The sequence below is a fragment of the Furipterus horrens genome, unplaced genomic scaffold (genome assembly GCF_987537825.1).
Source record: "Furipterus horrens unplaced genomic scaffold, mFurHor1.1.pri manual_scaffold_3, whole genome shotgun sequence".
Classification (NCBI taxonomy): domain Eukaryota; kingdom Metazoa; phylum Chordata; class Mammalia; order Chiroptera; family Furipteridae; genus Furipterus; species Furipterus horrens.
This window is the reverse complement of record NW_028327173.1, coordinates 128238927-128256497: the sequence shown is the minus strand read 5'-3', so window position 1 is coordinate 128256497 and position 17571 is coordinate 128238927. Positions and strand designations below refer to the sequence as shown.

General features: G+C 38.5%; 2 non-coding genes across 2 annotated transcripts; one reads left to right on the top strand and one right to left on the bottom strand.

Moving 5' to 3' along the window:
* The first annotated feature begins 15430 nt into the window (after nt 1-15430).
* On the top strand, nt 15431-15537 carry LOC150015917 (U6 spliceosomal RNA). Its single transcript, XR_016510114.1, has one exon. It is a non-coding gene; the product is annotated as a U6 spliceosomal RNA (small nuclear RNA).
* A 907-nt stretch (nt 15538-16444) lies between these two features.
* LOC150015916 (U6 spliceosomal RNA) lies at nt 16445-16551 on the bottom strand. Its single transcript, XR_016510111.1, has one exon. It is a non-coding gene; the product is annotated as a U6 spliceosomal RNA (small nuclear RNA).
* Nucleotides 16552-17571: the final 1020 nt, after the last annotated feature.

The following is a 17571-nucleotide window of genomic DNA, read 5'->3' as shown; positions in this document are numbered from 1 at the left end:
GTTGCCATTGTTTCATTTAAGCTTGTAGTCATTATAGTATTTACTTAACAGTATCTAGATTAGCAATATGAAGTAGTATAGTGATACTTGGTTTCAAATTTTCAGTAGATTTATTTGAAGTCATTTTGTTCAACAAACAATTAGGATATATAGTTAATTTTAGAAAAGAATTTCAGGCACAGCATATTTCTATTTGAAATTATATTTGTTAGTAGTGGTTTTTTTTCCCCCTAACATTTACAATATAAATACTGTAGGTTAATAGCAATCTAAATTAGCTGAACAGCAGCTTTTATTTTCCATACTGTTTGTAAATAATGTAGACATTTTCTTTGAGATACTGGAATTTAATTTCTAATATCTCCTAGATAGAAACAAAAGGGAACAATTAAAATGAGAACTTAGGCCTCAGCTTTACACCATGATTTTAGTTTTTTATACAGTAATAATTATGATGCTATTTGTCAACTGGATATAAATATATATATATAAAATTTTTGAAAGTCGGAAATGCTTTGTTTTTTGTTTATAATTAATAGCATTTTGTGCTTCACCCATGGGATGCTTCAGTAAATTAAATACTAATGAAGCTTCTTCTGTATAAAGAATGCTATGAATAAAACATCGAGAAGGTGTGTAATTCTAAGTTTTAGTTGCCTCTGATTTTACCATTTCATTGGTAAAAATCAACTAATTTTTTGTGCATAAAATAGAAAAATAAAAATAATTTAAATTGTTGTCAATATGATGAAAGTTTTATTAGGGAGGTCTTTTACTGAACTTTTACTGTACCATGAGAGGAGATTCAAAATGCATTCTGAATATATACATACAGATGAAAATTCATTTTTTAAATGTTGAGGAAAACAAGATTGCACAGATTTGTAAGACTCCAAAATTACCTGGATCTGAATTTTAAGCTATGGGCTAGACATTTCTTTGAGTCACAACATACATTTTGAAGCCTCTTCTGGTTTATACCAGAGCTACTTACATTGAAGAATGTATTTTTGTTTTCACGATTTATGACTATTAAGCCAAACTTTATGGGCATATGTTGTCAGATTCTATGGATCTGGTGAGGTCTCTTTCTGAGTCTTTGTATGTGCTTATCTTGAATTTAACCATTTTAACTAAGTACCTTAATTTTTAGGCTGAACAATTTCTGATTTGTTTGAATACTTATGGGACTTGTTTAATTTTTTTATTGTATTTGAACTCCTGAGTTTCAGTAGCCTTTTCAATTGATAAAATGTCTGAAAATAAGGGGAAGGAACTACTCTTCAAAACTGATTTCTAATGGTAAGTAACATCTGTGTGTAGTTGGGAAGACTATGCAAGCATTACTAGCTCATACCCAATATCCAGTTACTGGATAATGATACTGGATATGAGATATTAATGTGATATAACATGATGTGATAATGGGTTATTAATTGGGATCCAGGTACCATGATTTTTTTAAATCAGTTAACATCTACTAATTAATGAACATTGGGAACATTTACTATTCAGTTGGACCTCATTATCATCATATGAGTATAATTGCATTTTCCTTCATAATGTTAGTTTTATCTCTTTGTAGGTGGGAGAATCCATAGTTCTCATATTGTTCAAATTTCAAAGTGTTTAATATTAGTCTTTTATATAAATTTTGCAGGCAGTAGCAATGATTTTAAACAGCTTAAAGGTAATCAAAATTTCATTTATTACCAACTTTAATGTATAAAAGTATAAATCTTTGAATTACTGCAGTGCTGGCAGTTTTACCGTAGTAAGGAGTGCTAAGTCTTGCGATATATACACTTTGAGTAGGTGTCAAGGAGTTGTAATTAAGAGACAACTTAATATTTGTTTATTCTCACAGTGCAGATTTTCTGTTTTGCCTCAAGTAGTAAAAATTGTTATGAATAAATTAATAATGGCTCTCCTGTTCTGATGGTTGGCCTGATTTTTAGTTGCAAATTTATTAGTGTTGTAACTTATTTTTTCAAATCTATTTCTGCTTTGCATTAAATCTTATTCCAATATAAGTAACATGTGTTTAGCAATTAACCTATTTTTCATCACTTCACTAATTTATCTAAATTAGTTTTCTTATGTATTTGCTCACCAGATCATCTTGTGACCTTAAACAATATTTTGTCCTAATCATTCAGTTTTTAAAATATACCAGTTTTAGATTGGGAGCTCTTAGTTTCTCTCTTCCCTGAATTCTTTGTATTTCATTTCATTCAAATAAGTGTCTCTGTAAGTGTTCAGTGAAGCCAGCATATATTTAATATCCTAAAATGATAAGTAAAATTAAAAGCAGTGCCCATTATCCCTACCATTACTATTTTTGTAGGCCTTGGGATATTTTAAATGTGTCACTCAAAAGATTTTTTTTTTAAATCTAGATATCTGAGAGAATATAGTCTTCAGATACCCTCTCAGATTTACTTCATGGAAATTTCACTTTGATTATTCATCTTTTTTGGCACTTGGTTTATAGTGAGAAACCATTATTTTCAATGTACTTCTAAAATAAAAACTCAAATCAATCCAGTTCTTTAATTACAAAATAGTTGGCTGATTCCTGGCTTATACTGTTAGTAAAACTGAATTTTTCAGGTTTTATGTATGTGAAATTATTTGATAGATTAACTCAAAATAAGATAGGTAAAAGTAAAATTTTACAAAGGATGATGATAGTTGCCCTCTATTTTTACCACTTTTTCCCAAAGGGAATCATGTTTTAGTTGAAGATAAGTGAGTAAATGCAGAGAGCTACGAATAGTTTTAAAAGATGATAATAAAGTATTAAAACATTGCATTTGGAAGATAGTAGCGGTGATAAAATTTTATACATCAGAACCGACTTGCTTTCACAGTCTTTAATTAGATGATTTAAAGTAATATTTTTCAGGGCCATAATTGCATCTCCACACACTACATGTTAATAATGATCAATATAGTAAATAAATGTGACAGATTAATGAAGTGATTAATATTTTAAAACTACTAGCCCTAAAATATCAAAATTATGTCCATAATGGATTTAGAAGAATGTGACCATCCATTTAATGGATGGTCTCTTCAAAGTATAGGTCTCTGCTTTTGAAATCTTTTTTGGATGTTTTCAGACTATTTGAGTTCTGTATGAGGCAAATCTTAACAGATTCAGTCTTAAGTTTAAACAAGTTCCTTCAGCTAATAACCTTAGAAATTTTAAGAATGTGAATGAAGGCTTTTGAGTGTTTTTCTGTTTATAGCAGTGGTTTCCAAACATCAGAATCACTTCTGGGAAATTTTTAAGAATCATGTTCTCCAGCCTGGCCAGATGGCTCAGTTTGTTAGAGCGTCTTCCTGTACACCAAAAAGGTGGTGGGTTTGATCCCCAGTTGGGGCGCATTTGGAAGACAACTGATCGATGTTTTGGTGTTTCTCTCTCAAAAGGAATAAACTTGTCCTCTGGTGAGGACTTAGGAAAAAAAGTATGCAGAAGCCATCAACTATAAAAATTTCTGCTGAGGTGCAAGAATAAGAGATTTATTCCCAGTTATATACTTATACATTGCATGAGTTTCTGAAAGAAATTGTTCAATGGTAAGCATTAATTACCTAGAAAACCTTGGTATTCAAATTTAAACTTTCAGCTATGTCAGTATGTAGATTTGATGGTTACTAAGCAATTTTATAAAAATTGAAATTTAATCAAAACTTTTTTTATGTCAGATCTAGGCATATCAGTAAGGAAGTTTTTCACATTATTTTCTAGAAAACTTAACTGTTTACAGTGTCCTCTCCTCCTTAACTGACTTAAAAGGTTCTACCAAAGAAATAGAAAGAAGGGAAACAGTGATAATAAAAGGAATAGGGAAGGAATTGGAAAGGAGGGTAATCTGAATTGAAAATGATTTTAGTGTTCTAATATAACTGGATACCCTGAATTTTCCGAAGTTACCATTTTCATTTTTCTACCATTTTAATATTTGCCTTACAAACTGAAACATAGAGGTTCAGTTTTCATAGGAGATGTAGGTCACACCATATAGCAACATACAATTTTCAAAAGCCATATTTTAAAGTCATCATCAATGTGATGTGGAAATGAGGTCTAGAACAGACTCAGTCTCATGGAGGGTAGAACTATTGAGAGGTTAGTGGAATATCAGAAAACCTTTTCCTCCTCAGATTTTCTTGCAGAATTGGCTCAGCCTGGGGATCTGGATTTGGTCCAGGCAGAGGGGCATGTTAAGGGAGATAGAAAGCAGCTATGCTTTTAATGATTGGTTAGGGTTGGAGTGACAAATTTGTACTTTTGAAAGTCCTTGAAAGAATAACCAGTCTGTATCGAAATACTTCTTAAATGTTGAAGCTTAATGAAGCTTAAAAGTTTGAGAGACAGAGCTGAATCCCTTGCAATCTTTCATACCTGAGGAAACAAAGGCCCAGGTTCTTAACCGGAAATTTTCTTCAGTCCATACCCTTGGAACATGGATGAATTGGGCTAAATCTTACAAAATTCTTAACTTTACTTAATAGAGGAAAGGGGAACCCTCTAAAGAAGAAGGAATTGTCTTGAAGCCTCTGCAGTTCTTTTATACACAATATCCAGCATAAAATTAAAAAATTACTAGATACAGGAAGTAGTAATAAGACAACATAACAGAGGGAGGGGCAAGTACGTTGACTCAGTTATCTAGATCTGGACCATGGAGTTAGATAATTACTTTAAAATTATCCTGATTAATGTGTGGAGGTGGGGGGAATGACTGAAAAGGTTGACAAATAGATGTGTGAAAATTTTGAGAAAAAAATTTTTTTAGTTTTATTGTTTTAAAAAGACATTTTAGAACTGGGGGGGGGGGGGAGTCACATTAATAACTCCCTAGGCCTTGGCCAGGTAACTAACTTTGTTGTGTAGTATCGTCCTGATAAGGTTGCGGGTTCAGTACCTGGTCAGGGCACATACAGGATCAACCAATGAATGCATAAATAAGTGGAACAAAAAAAATCAATGTTTCTTTCCCCCCGTCTTTGTTTTTCTAAAATAAAATTTTTTTTTCTAAAACTCCGTAGATGAGGGAACAGATTGCACCAGAAAACATTGAACTGGAAGACAGAATTATCAATATGTAATAATGAAACCGGGTATGTTTAAAATATCTTAAATTGTAATTTGGAGTCTTGGAGAAAACTGAGAATGAGGCAGGAACAATGTTTGGCGATTATGGCAAACAATTTTCCAAAATGGTAAAAGACAGCCCCCAGACTAAAGTTCAGCCAATTTCAGTCAGAACTAAATGTAAAAAACTACATCTTATTTACCCATGACAAAAATGCTGAAAATCAAAGACAAAAGGCACATTGCCTTCAGTTGAGCACCAATAAGACTGAAGCTGGTACCTCAATAGAAATGAGCAAGGACAGAAGACAAGGATGAAATGACATCTTCAAAACACTGAGGGGAAAAATTGCTAAAGGTTCTGTTGGAATAAAGATGGTTCCAGACAAAAGCTAAGGTACTTGATCACCAGCAGGCCTTCAGTAAATACTGTGAAAACTAAGGTAAGCTGAAGTGGTCCTCAGGCCATTTAACTGCTGTGGTCATTGAGAGTTCCAGCAGTTTCATTTCTGATAGACTTGGATCATTAAGTCCTAAGTTCCCTCTAACACACTCAAGTTTTGGAGTTTTGGATATCTCTGGTAAAAACATCAGAACAGTGCTCCCCAACCTTTTTGGCACCAGGGACTGGTTTCATGGAAGACAGATTTTTCACAGACAGGGGCATGGGGGATGGTTTTGGGATGATTCAAGCACATTGATATTTATTGTGTACTTTATTATATTGTAATACATAATTAAGTAGTTATACAACTCACCATAATGCAGATTCAGTGGGAGCTTTGAGCTTGTTTTCTGCAACTAGATGGTCCCATCTGGGGGACAGTGACACCTGAAGTGTGTTTCTTGTGTCCAGTCCGCTCCATAATCTCATTTTGGTTGCTGTCACTGCAGAAAACCCTGATTCACAAAGATAGGATGTCAGAAGTGGAAGCAGGCTTTTCAGAGCTTTTGTGGCACTCGGGATATATTACATCTTGATTTTAATATAGAACGTACGGAGATTTGAAGTTGTCTCATACATACTTTTATTTTTAAGTGTTATTTCATTGAATTACGTTGTTACAGTAGTCCCAATTTTTTTCCCCTTTGCTCCTCTCTGCCCAGTATGCCCCTTCCCTCCAGCAATCCAACCCCCCTTAGTTCATGTCCATGGGTCATGCATATAAGTTCTTTGGCTTCACCCTTTCCTATGTTATTCTTAACTTCCCCCTGTCTATTTTGTACCAACCAATTATGCTTCTTAATCCCTCACCAATTCCCCATTTCTCTCCCTTCCCCCTCCCAGCTGATAATCCTCCAAATGATCCCCATACCTATGATTCTGTTCCTATTCTGGTTTGCTTTGTTGGATTTTGTTTTTATTTTTTAGATTCAGTTGTTGATAGTTGTGAATTTGTTGTCATTTTAATGTTCATAGTTTTGATCCTTTTCTTATATAAGTTCCTTTAACATTTCATATAATAATGGCTTGATGATGATGAGCTCCTTTAGCTTTACCTTGTGTGGGAAGCACTTGATCTGTCCTTCCATTCTAAATGATAGCTTTGCTGGGTAGAGTAATCTTGGTTGTAGGTCCTTGCCTTTTGTCACATTGAATACTTCTTGCCAGTCACTTCTTGCCTGCAAAATTTCTTTTGAGAAATCAGCTGATAGTCTTATAGGCAACCCTTTCTGGGTAAGTCTGCTTTTCTCTTGCTGCTTTTAAGATTCTCTATCTTGAACCTTATGCATTTTAATTACGGTATGTCTTGGTGTGGTTCTCTTTGGGTCTAGCTTTTCTGGAACTCTCTGTGCTTCCTGGAATTGTATGTCTATTTCCTTTGCCAAATTTGGGGAGTTTTCCTTCATTATTTTCTCATATAAGTTTCAGTTTCTTGCTCTTCCTCTTCTCCTTCTGACACCTCTAGGATTCGGATGTTAGCATGTTTAAAGTTGTCCCAGAAGTTCCTAAACCTCCCCTCATTTTTTTCAATTCTTGTTTCCTCATTCTGTACTCGTTGACTTCTTTTCTTCCTTATGTCCAAATCATTGATTTGAACCTCCGTTTCCTTCCCTTCACCACTGGTTTTGTATGGATTTTCCTTTGTTTCATTTAGCATAGACTTCACGTCTTCTCTTATGCGTTTGCCATACTTAAGTATATTTGTCAAGTCTGTGTGCATCTTTATCAACATAATTCTGAACTCTGCGTCTGTTAGGTTGGCTATCTCCTCGTTTGTTAGGTTGGCTCTCTCCTCGTTTGTTAGGTTGACTATCTCCTCATCGTTTAGTTCTCCCACTGGAACTTTGATTCATTTCCACTTTTGGATCATACTTCTGTCTCCTCATCTTGACAGATTCCTGTGTTTGTTTGCCTCTGTGTCTTAGGTAGAGCTGTCGTTCCTATTACATCATAAGGGAAGGAGCGTTACAGGGCAACTCATTTTACCAGACTGTGGCGCTGTGTGTGGGAGTGGTCCAAGACGGAACAATGCTGCCTGCTCAGCACTCGCCCCTTTTCCAGACATTTCTCCCACTTCCGTATGTGACTGGCGCCTCTCTAGTTGCTGCCCTGGCCATTGTCTCCAGAGTGAGTGGGTCTGTGGATGATCTAGAACTGTGGGGGCCCTTTAAACAAGTGGACTCTGCTGAGAGACCAGCAGTTTCTTCCTCTGCCCCAAACCCCTCTGGCACAGTCAGAAGCAATGAGGCTTTACTTTCCCCGGTGCTGAAATCATGAGCTGTGTGGTCTGGTCTGGTGCTGGGAGCGCTCCCCGGGAGTCCCTTCCTTCTTATAAAATGTGTGATTGCACTTTCCGCTGGCCTGACGCTGCCACCGCTGCTGTCAGGTGACATCGCATTCTCTCCACCCCAGCTCTGCCTCTCCTACCTGTCTGGATGAGTATTTCTTCTTTATATCTTTGTTTATTGGACTTCATGAAGCTCGATTTTCTGGAACTTCTAGTTTTGAGGTAGTTGTATTCCTTCTTAGTTGTGGAGGGAACTGTGGTGTGTCTCTAGGATTCCAACTTGGCCGGAAGTCCTCAGACATGCTTTTAAGGTCACTATCATGGGCAATCTCAAGCAGTAGATCCTCTTCTAGCACAGATAGAGTTGATTCACCTGGCTTATTCACAACTGGGTTGCGGATCCATTCCTTACCTGTTTGGGGGTCTTCTGTGGTTGGGAAGTAATGCTCACTGTTTTGAAAGCTAACTTAGGTGATCATGCACCAGCTGGGAGAAACAAGACCCTGGCTCAGTCTCAAAATTTCTGCTAATGTTTGGAACGTCAAAAATTTCAAAGATCACTCGTGTCCTCCATAATTCTAGTTTGGCTTTGAATGCAGCCACTCTTTATCTGTCAACTTGAACAGAGTTGTCATTCTCCCCTGAAGTGACAGATTGAGTTAATTGAGCAGGTTGTGTCACACAAGTTTTGTTACCTATTTCTTTGTCACTGAAATGTGTTGCCAGTGGTGACTTTCTAAAAGAAATCTCTGGAGTGGCTCTCATAACTCAAAAACTGGCCAGTGATCTACCTGTAGAAACCCATCTCACTTGTGTGTATAAGAGAAGATGTGTATGCTCTGCATCCATCTCACAGAGCTGCGCAAACAGACATGAGTTAAGGGCATGTGCTTTAATATGGTTTATAACTTTAATCACATCCTGCAAAACATTAAGTTCAGGTGACATTTTTTGGCTAGCTGTCATTTCTCTATGGATGATACAGTGCATGGACTCACATTCAGAAGCGACCTCTGACCTGAATAGTGAAACCAGAAAGCTGTCCAGTTATGGCAACCGCTCCATCTGTGTATGTACCCACACAAAGTGACCAATGCAGTCTTCCTGATATGTAATTATTTAAAGACTTGAATAATTCTGCAGCTGTGGTGTTGGTTGGCAGCAAAAACTGCACATGATATCCTCATGCACATCCTCCTGAAAAGATATATCACACAGAAACAAGCATTGTTGCCCTGTCAATACCGGTAGATTTATCAACCTGGATTGCATACCACGCTGACTCATTAATCCTCTCTAACAATTGTGCCTCAGTATCCTCTGCTATTTCATCAGTTCATCTAGTTATGGTGGTAGCTAAAAAAGGAGCACTTGCCACCTTTTGAACTGCAGCCTCTCCTGAAAGTTCACAATAAATGTTTAGCAGCAGGCAGGATCAACTCTTCACCAATAATAAAGGGCTTCTTAGCGTTAGCAGTGTGGTTTGCCACTAAATGATCTTGGTGCAGACCCATTTGATGTAGTGGTAGCCTTCAATTATTGCCTCTTAATGTTTTCGTTTTTGGGTGGTTTTTTCATTTTTATTTTTTGTGAACTCCGAAAGCTCGTCTTTTAATGCAGGGTGCTTGCTCTCCATGTGATGAAGCAGTTTTGAAGGTTTCATGGCTTCGTTGGATATTCGGTCACCACATACACAAAGCAGGGTTGGAGACGGGATCACCTGTTGCAATGAACCAATAATTTAAGTAGGACTCTGGGTATTTTCTTTTAAATGCAGCTTTTTTGTTGTTGGCACTCTTAGGGTCTTCTGCTGTCTCATTGGGTCTTTCCCCCTTTTCAAAGAAGCTCTCTGGTGACATTTGTTTTTTACTCATTTTTCTAAGGTTAGCAGGTGGGCTTACCAAACTGACTGAAAGACAAGTACGCAGTGCGGGAAAGAAGGGTGGATGGGAGTAGTAAATAAAATAATGGGTGGGCCACATGTGTATTAAAATAAATGTCAGATTCTGACTTAAAGCCTGCGACCACATGGAACTGTACAGTGGAAGTACATCAACTTGCCACTATAAAGCCTGCCACCAGATGCAGCTTAATTGTCATTTGCCACTTACTGATAGGGTTTTGATATGAATCTGCAAGCAGTTGAGTTGTTACGGTCTCTGTGCAATCTAACCTCTCTATAATAAGGTATATTTGTAGCCACTGCCCCATGCTAGCATCACCACCTCAGCTGTACCTCAAATCATCAGGCATTAGATTCTCATAAGGAGCGTGCAACCTAGATTCTTCACATGCACAGTTTACAGTAGGGTTCCTGCTCCTGTGAGCATCTAATGCCACTGGAGGTAATGTGGGCAATGGGGAGCAGCTGTACATACAGATGAAGCTTCACTAGCTTGCTCACACCTCACCTGCTGTGAAACCTGGTTCCTATCAGGCCACAGGCACGTGGATTGGGGGCCCCTGAAGTAGAGATCATTGTTGAGAGTAGCCTGCCTCTTACAGCAATTCTGATTGAAATAGCCCAACCACATACAGCCTAATATGAAAAATGAAGTTGAGAACGTAACAGCTAAGGTGGGTAAAGTAGCAAAGAATTCCCCCACCAGTCAGTATTTAGGTTCCTTTGGATAATTCCTTTACAAGAGAAAGTGTATTTGTAGTAAATATGAACATGCCTTTATTCAGAAAGATGCATTTGAACATCAGAGAATTCATACTGGAGAGAAACAATATAACTGGAAAGTTCATTCAAGTCACACCTTAGTGAGTATCTGCAAACATTCAAGAGAGAAATCTTATATATGCGTTAAATATGTGGAGGCATTCATCAAAAGATTGCTTCTCTTATTCACAATGGAGAGAGGCCTATACATGTATTGAATTTGAAAAGACCATCTCTAAATCAGTCTTGACTGAAGTTCAGAATATTCACACTGGCAAGAAGCCATCTGAATGCAGTTCCTAAGGAAAAGCATTCACCCAGAAGTTACAATTCAATGTACACCAGAATTTCATACTGAAGAGAGACTAAGCATGGAAAGGCCATCAACCACAAGTCTAATTTGCTTATTGAATGATAGCCAGCCTCTAAGATTGCCCCCAGTGGTACTGGCTCTTGGTTTTCACATTTTTGCATGGTTTGCTTCATTTTTCCAAGATTGGTCTTGTGTAACTAATAGCAAACAGCAGAAATGATGGTATGTTAGGTCCAAGATGAGATTATAAAAGACTTGTTTTCCCTTCTTGAGCATCCACTATATCTATGATTTTTCCCTCTGAGAGAAGCAAATTGTCATATTGTGAATGGCCCTATGGAAAATCTCACATGGGTGAGGCACTGAAGTCTGGTTACCAACTAGGGGTACTAAGATCTACCAATAATTATTTGAATGAGCATGGAAGCTGATTCTTCTTCCCCAACTGGCATCTTGAGTGAAATATCACCAGAGAACCTGAACCAGACTTACCTACCCAGCTAAGCCAGTCCCAGAGTTTGGGGGTAATTTATGCAGCAATAAATAACTAGTACAATTGCTCATTAAAGCTTATATTGAGGAGATGCTTTGTGAGTATGATGATTGCATATTTCCTTCACTTCAAGTTACAACTCCAAGTGTATCAAAAAATTCACAGTGAAACTAAAGCCATACATATGTACTGAGTGGGAAAACAAGTGCTAGATTAAATCCATTTATGTCAGAAAACTCACTGGAGTGAAAACTATTTGTACTAAGTAAGAGCCTTCATGGATGAATATATTTTAAATACATATCAGGGAACCTATACTAGAGAGATACTATGAATGTACCGACTGTGGTGATTCCTCTAGGGAATACCACAGCCGCATCAGCAGATTCACAAAGGAGAAAAACTGTGTGTGTGTGTGTGTGTGTGTGTAGGAAAGCCCTTTGACTACGACTGGAGTACTCATACTTGATTCACCATTAATGCACTGACTGTGGGAAAGGCCTTCAAATCAGCTCCCAGTATATATCAGAGAAGTCATAAATTAAAGAAAATCTGTTTCTTCAAAGTGGGAAAGCTGTTCATAGAATCAGATGAAATTTCACATTACAGATTTTAGATAGCCCAGAAGATATATGAATATATATAAATAAAACACTAATAACCCTTGTCCCATCTTTACCTTCAACAGTCTGGGCTCGGGGATGAAACTTAAAAAGCTTAAAAAATGTTTCTGAGAATTTAAAACTAATTTCAGACTATCTTTTCTTGTTCCAAACTTTAGCAGTATTTGATCAGATATATATTTAGTGGTGCAGACACTATGGAAAACAGTATGGAATTTCCTTAAAAAACTAAAAATGGAACTGTCTTTTTGATCCAGTGATACCACAGCTGGGATTATATCCAAAGAATCCCGAAACTGATTCAAAAGAACCTCTGCACTCCTATGTTCATAGCAGCACTATTTACAATAGCCAAATACTGGAAACAGCCTAAGTGCCCATCTGTAGATGAGTGGATCAAAAAACTGTGGTACATTTACACAGTGGAATATTATGCAGCAGAAGGAAAACTCCCTCCCTCTTGCAACATGGATGGAACTGGAGAGTATTATGCTTAGTGAAATAAACCAGGCAGTAAAAGACAAATCCCATATGACTTCACCTACTAAAGGAACCTAATGAACAAATGAGCAAAATAGAACCAGAGGCATGGAAACAAGGAACAGACTGACAGTGACCAAAGGGGATGGGGGAGAGGGGATAAAGTGGGAAGGGTCTAGTCAAGGAACTAGTATAAATGACCCATGGACATGGACAATGGGGTGGGGATTGACTGGGAGAGGAGGAAGGGGGGCAGGGCAGGGAAGATCAATGGGGGAAAAATGAAAAAACAAAAAAAAAAATGTGTAACGTATCATATGAATATGGTCCATAATATGTATAACATACAGATCAGGTCACATGTTTAATAAATAATAGCTACTTCTAAGTAAAAAGAAATTTTAGTGCCAATTTCAATTATACTGTTACTCTAACTCCATGTTGAAATATATAATACAGCTTTATAGAGTCATCAAGTAATATATTGGCATTCAAGAATTGCTCATTGGCAGAGTGTATATGTTTGAAGCCTGATTTTACTAAACTATCTTATTTCATACTTTGGCCATTTATTGTGTGCTGTGTCCTGATTTCAAAGATGTTAAAGTATGAAAAAAAAGTATTCAAGTATTTATGTAATTAAGTTGTAAACAAAGGTTCAACTTTTTAGAACATACTTATGTGAATTAGTATTATATGCATTAGTCAAAACACAGAAACTGATTAAATATAGAACCGAATGAACTTGGGGTTATATCTTTCAGCTATCAAATCTAACATTGGTGATTTAGTTTTAGCCAAACATCTACTGAAATAAATTAATGTTGTTAAATTGAAGTGTATTGACCTGTAGTTAGTTATAAAACAAATCAATATAACACAAAACTAATGTAGTTTAATTTGTTTTTAGTTTGTAACACTTATAAGAATAAATTTATAGTTTTATGTTTATACATATTTAAATAACAATATAATAGAAGTATTTTAGGAATACTGGAGATCTAGAGAAAATTGATTGCTTTAAAAGGGTTCATGGATAAATCACCTGTGAGAAATTCTGCTGTAGTTCTTTAACAGCATATTGTGCAGCAGTGCCATGACTCTAAAATTATGCTTTTTTGCTATTTCTGTATACATTGGCTAATTTGGAGCCATTATAAAGTTTTTTTCCTCTATGTGGCAAACATTTTTCCCTCTTTTCAGAATATAAAGGATTTAAATATAGTCATCCAGGAGTGTAGCCTGACTTAAGGAGTAGAGAAATCAAGTTCATGATTCTGGAACTTTGACCATCCTTCCAACTATAGAGTTCTTTCACCATATAACCTTTAATAAACTGTTTGGTTTTAAGGTTTCTAAAGAAAACAAAGTTTTTGATACATTTCTTCAAATTGTAAAATTGAACATTAATTTATTAATAGTTTGAAGGCAGTAATGGCTTATTAGAAAGATATGCCATTAAAAGAAATATACCAAAGCAAACTTTATTTGTGATTCGGCAACTTACTCAATAGGTGTGTCGTTTTTTGCCTAATTTTTTCTTTGGGGCGGGGAAGAACACCGTGTTTTTAGTAGTTTTTGAAGCTTTGAAAGAGAATTATAATCACAAACCTAGATAGGTTTAGCAATAATCCCTGTAGGCTTTCTGTTCCTTTTCTATTTTTGTCTCAGAATACCAAAAACTCTGATGATTTCACACTATTTTCTTTTCAAAATTACTTGTCTTTCACAGGTTTTTACTTCAAAATATTGTGTCACAGTTTTGGAGAGAGGTAGGACGACCAAATAAATAAAGGAGATTTTTAAGAAGCAAAACAAATTATTCTTAAAATATACCGTATTCCTTATTAAAGGTACCATCTCAAGCAGACTAACCTATGCTCTCACTTGCCTTCAATACATGGAGTAGTGCAATACCAGGGGCCTTCTTTCACCTTTGGTCCTTATTTCACAACGCGCAAGGCTGTTGACTTGAGCAGTATGGTTTTTGCAGTAGTCAGATTCTTGAACACTAACATTCCGGTATTTCTTGCAAGTAGGTCTGTCTGCGTTTTTATCTTCACAGGGCTTAATAGGGTGAGGGTGCGGGGAAGTATAAGGAACTACAAGAATGATGCTCCAGTTCAACTTTAATAGTATAATTCCTTGAATCCACTTCCCAAGCCAAAAATGTGGGTTTCAGCGTGTTCTTCAGTTTTCCAGCCAGTTGGCGACCAGGCTTCAAGGTGGCCTACGGAAAACACACCTGTGAAGGGCGTGGCCGTCCTCCTGTGTTCATCCAACCCTACCCTCATCACACTGGCGCTGCGGCATAATGGACTCGAGCCGCAGACACTAGTGCGAAAGTTTCCTGAGCCCAGAGGACATAGTGTGTTGCTGACGACCCAGCACCAAGTGAATAAGGCGTGGGAGGAGTTTCCCGGAGGGCTGGACACTGAGCTTTCAACAATACCTTCGCAACAGGCACAAGGTCCCTGTGTCACGGGTGAAATATGTGATACCTTCCAGATATTGGTGGGACGACCCGTGCTCGGCTCAGAGCCCTTAGTGGCCCAGGAGGCCAACCGATTCGGGGAGAGGCCGCCTGCTCCAAGCAGGACGCCAAGATTGCCTCGATTACGCCAGCCCGGGTGCCTTATGGACCACACTAGTTGGCTACTCGCCCGAACCTCAAGAGCACCGCCCGCGCTGGCTGTTCGGCTGTGCCCACCGCTCCAGGGAGGGTCCGTGTACACAGTGCAAAGGCCTGAGTTCCTACAGCCGGCCTGGAGACCCGCCACGGGCTACTTACCCAAGGTGCCCCGGGTGCTCATTTGCATTTCCTACTAAACAGGTTAAACATGGGGCTCATCGCAGCTACCGGTTATAACGTGCAAACCTTGTAAGGTAGTCTCGTTATATCATATTCCCGTAAACGTTCTGAGGTCGCCTGGACAATAGGCAATTCAATCACCATAAGTGAAAGAAGAGGGAGTGTGCCAGGCCTTAAATAGACTGAGGAAAAATCTTAAGCCGTGCTCGCTTCGGCAGCACATATACTAAAATTGGAACGATACAGAGAAGATTAGCATGGCCCCTGCGCAAGGATGACACGCAAATTCGTGAAGCGTTCCATACTTTTGCACAGGGTCTCGATGGGGGGCCACTATCACCCTCGCACCCTTTATTTCAGGAAAAAGTGTGAATCAAAGCACAGTGCGTGGTTTTCAATATAAAATCGTGACTTCATTGTAAAAGTATTCGTGTAAGGCAGTTGGTTAAATGAAAATGACGTTATATTTGGGGTGTTCGTGCTAAAGTGAACTACAATTCCTTCACAAATCTTAAACGTTCTTATGATTTTGTCTCCCTCAACAACACAAACTCCACAGACCCAGGTAGGGTTGGCTTTTGTTCACGACTGCCCGGCACATAAATTGCTCGGTGAATACTTCCAAGTCATTTCTGCATCATTGAGTTACTAAGTTATTGTTAAAATAATGGGTCCTTACCAAAAGAGGTAAGCAATATTAGTTTTCATTCGTTGTGTCTACTTTGTGACATTCTCCAGCTGTTTAAGACCTGAGCGCGTAAGCCCTATCTTAGACCGCGAGCTACGCAAAGGCATACTCGTCAAGCAGTGGTTATACCGGATGAGATTAATATTGGCCGGTGCCTGCGGACCCTAGAGCTCCAGAACCAATTGAAAACTGCCTGGAAGCAGCAAACCCATATGGATCTGCTTTCACAAGTCTTTCTGAGACCTTTACGGATCACTCAGAAATGCCGGTTTACCTAAACGGAAGGACTTACCTAAACCGGAAGGACTCTGCGGTGCGAAATTTGATCAAAAGCTCATCATCCAAACCAATTTAATCAATACAAACAAGCACTAGGATGCAGATATCAGGATCACTTGGTAATACAAACGTAACTGGTCGGCCACGGGGATGGCACAAAGCGGTTGAGCTTTGGTTGCCTCTCCAGCAGGGAAAGATCAAATTGGAGTTCCGGAGGGGTTCTTGGTGCCTGTACCTGGTAACCTGCACAAAAATATGGAACGCTTCACGAATTTGCGTGTCATCCTTGCGCAGGGGCCATGCTAATCTTCTCTGTATCGTTCCAATTTTAGTATATGTGCTGCCGAAGCGAGCACGTTATGGTTTTTTCTCCATAGCCTATTTAAGGCATGGCAGATTCCCTCTTCTTCACTTATGGTGATTGAATTGCCTATTTTCCAGGTGACCTCAGAACGTTTAGGGAAATTTGATGCAACGGGGCCACCTCAGTGGTTCGCACGTTGTTTGTTATAATCGCAGCTGCAACTGATCCCCAGGTTTACCTGTCTAGTAGGAAATGCAAATGAGCACCCGGGGCATCTTGGGTAAGTAGCCCGTGGCTGGTTTCTAGGCGGGCTGTAGGGTGTCAGGCCTTAGTGCTGTGTCCGCCGAGTCGGCCGGGAGCCGCGAGCACTGAGCTCGCGACGCTTTCGAGGGCTTAGCCAGAGGGGAGACTAGGTCCTTGAGGCGTCTTTGGTGCGGAGAGGGCTGGGCCAGGACAGCGCCATACTTTCAAAGCAAGTCGTTTCCCGCTTCAATTTTCTCCGATGGGTATCTAAATAAAAATAATCACTCATCTTTGAAATAATCAAGGAAATTTGAACGTACGGTGAATATTAGGTGATATTAAAGAATTAACTTTTCTAAGTGTGGTAATTAATGGCTGTCTTTATTGTTAGTTTGTCAAGGATCCAAGCAAAGTCCCGTTTCCCACATTGTGTTTTGTTGCTGTGTCTCTTAGGCCTCTTGTTCTCCGACGTCACCCCCTCCCCTTTTCTCTTCATGCCATTGATTTAGAGCAAGTGGATATTTGCCCTGTGGAACGTCACGGGACGTCACGATTCTTGCATTTGGTCCATTTCTTACAGGTGGTGTCGTTTTACTTATCTGTCTTCTACGTTGCCTGAAAATTCATAGTTAGATGAAAAGGCTCAATTTTTTAAGGTTTAATTTTTTAAGCACGAGTGGGTCACTGGTGGGGCGCGTACTCCATATTGCATCCCTGCTTGACGCTTGCAACGTCTGGCTGAACCCCTCCCTTACGAAGTTTTTGTAAGTCTTTGCCTTAATGATTTTAGAATACACAGATGAACGGTGCAGGTAGAACTGGTGTTCTG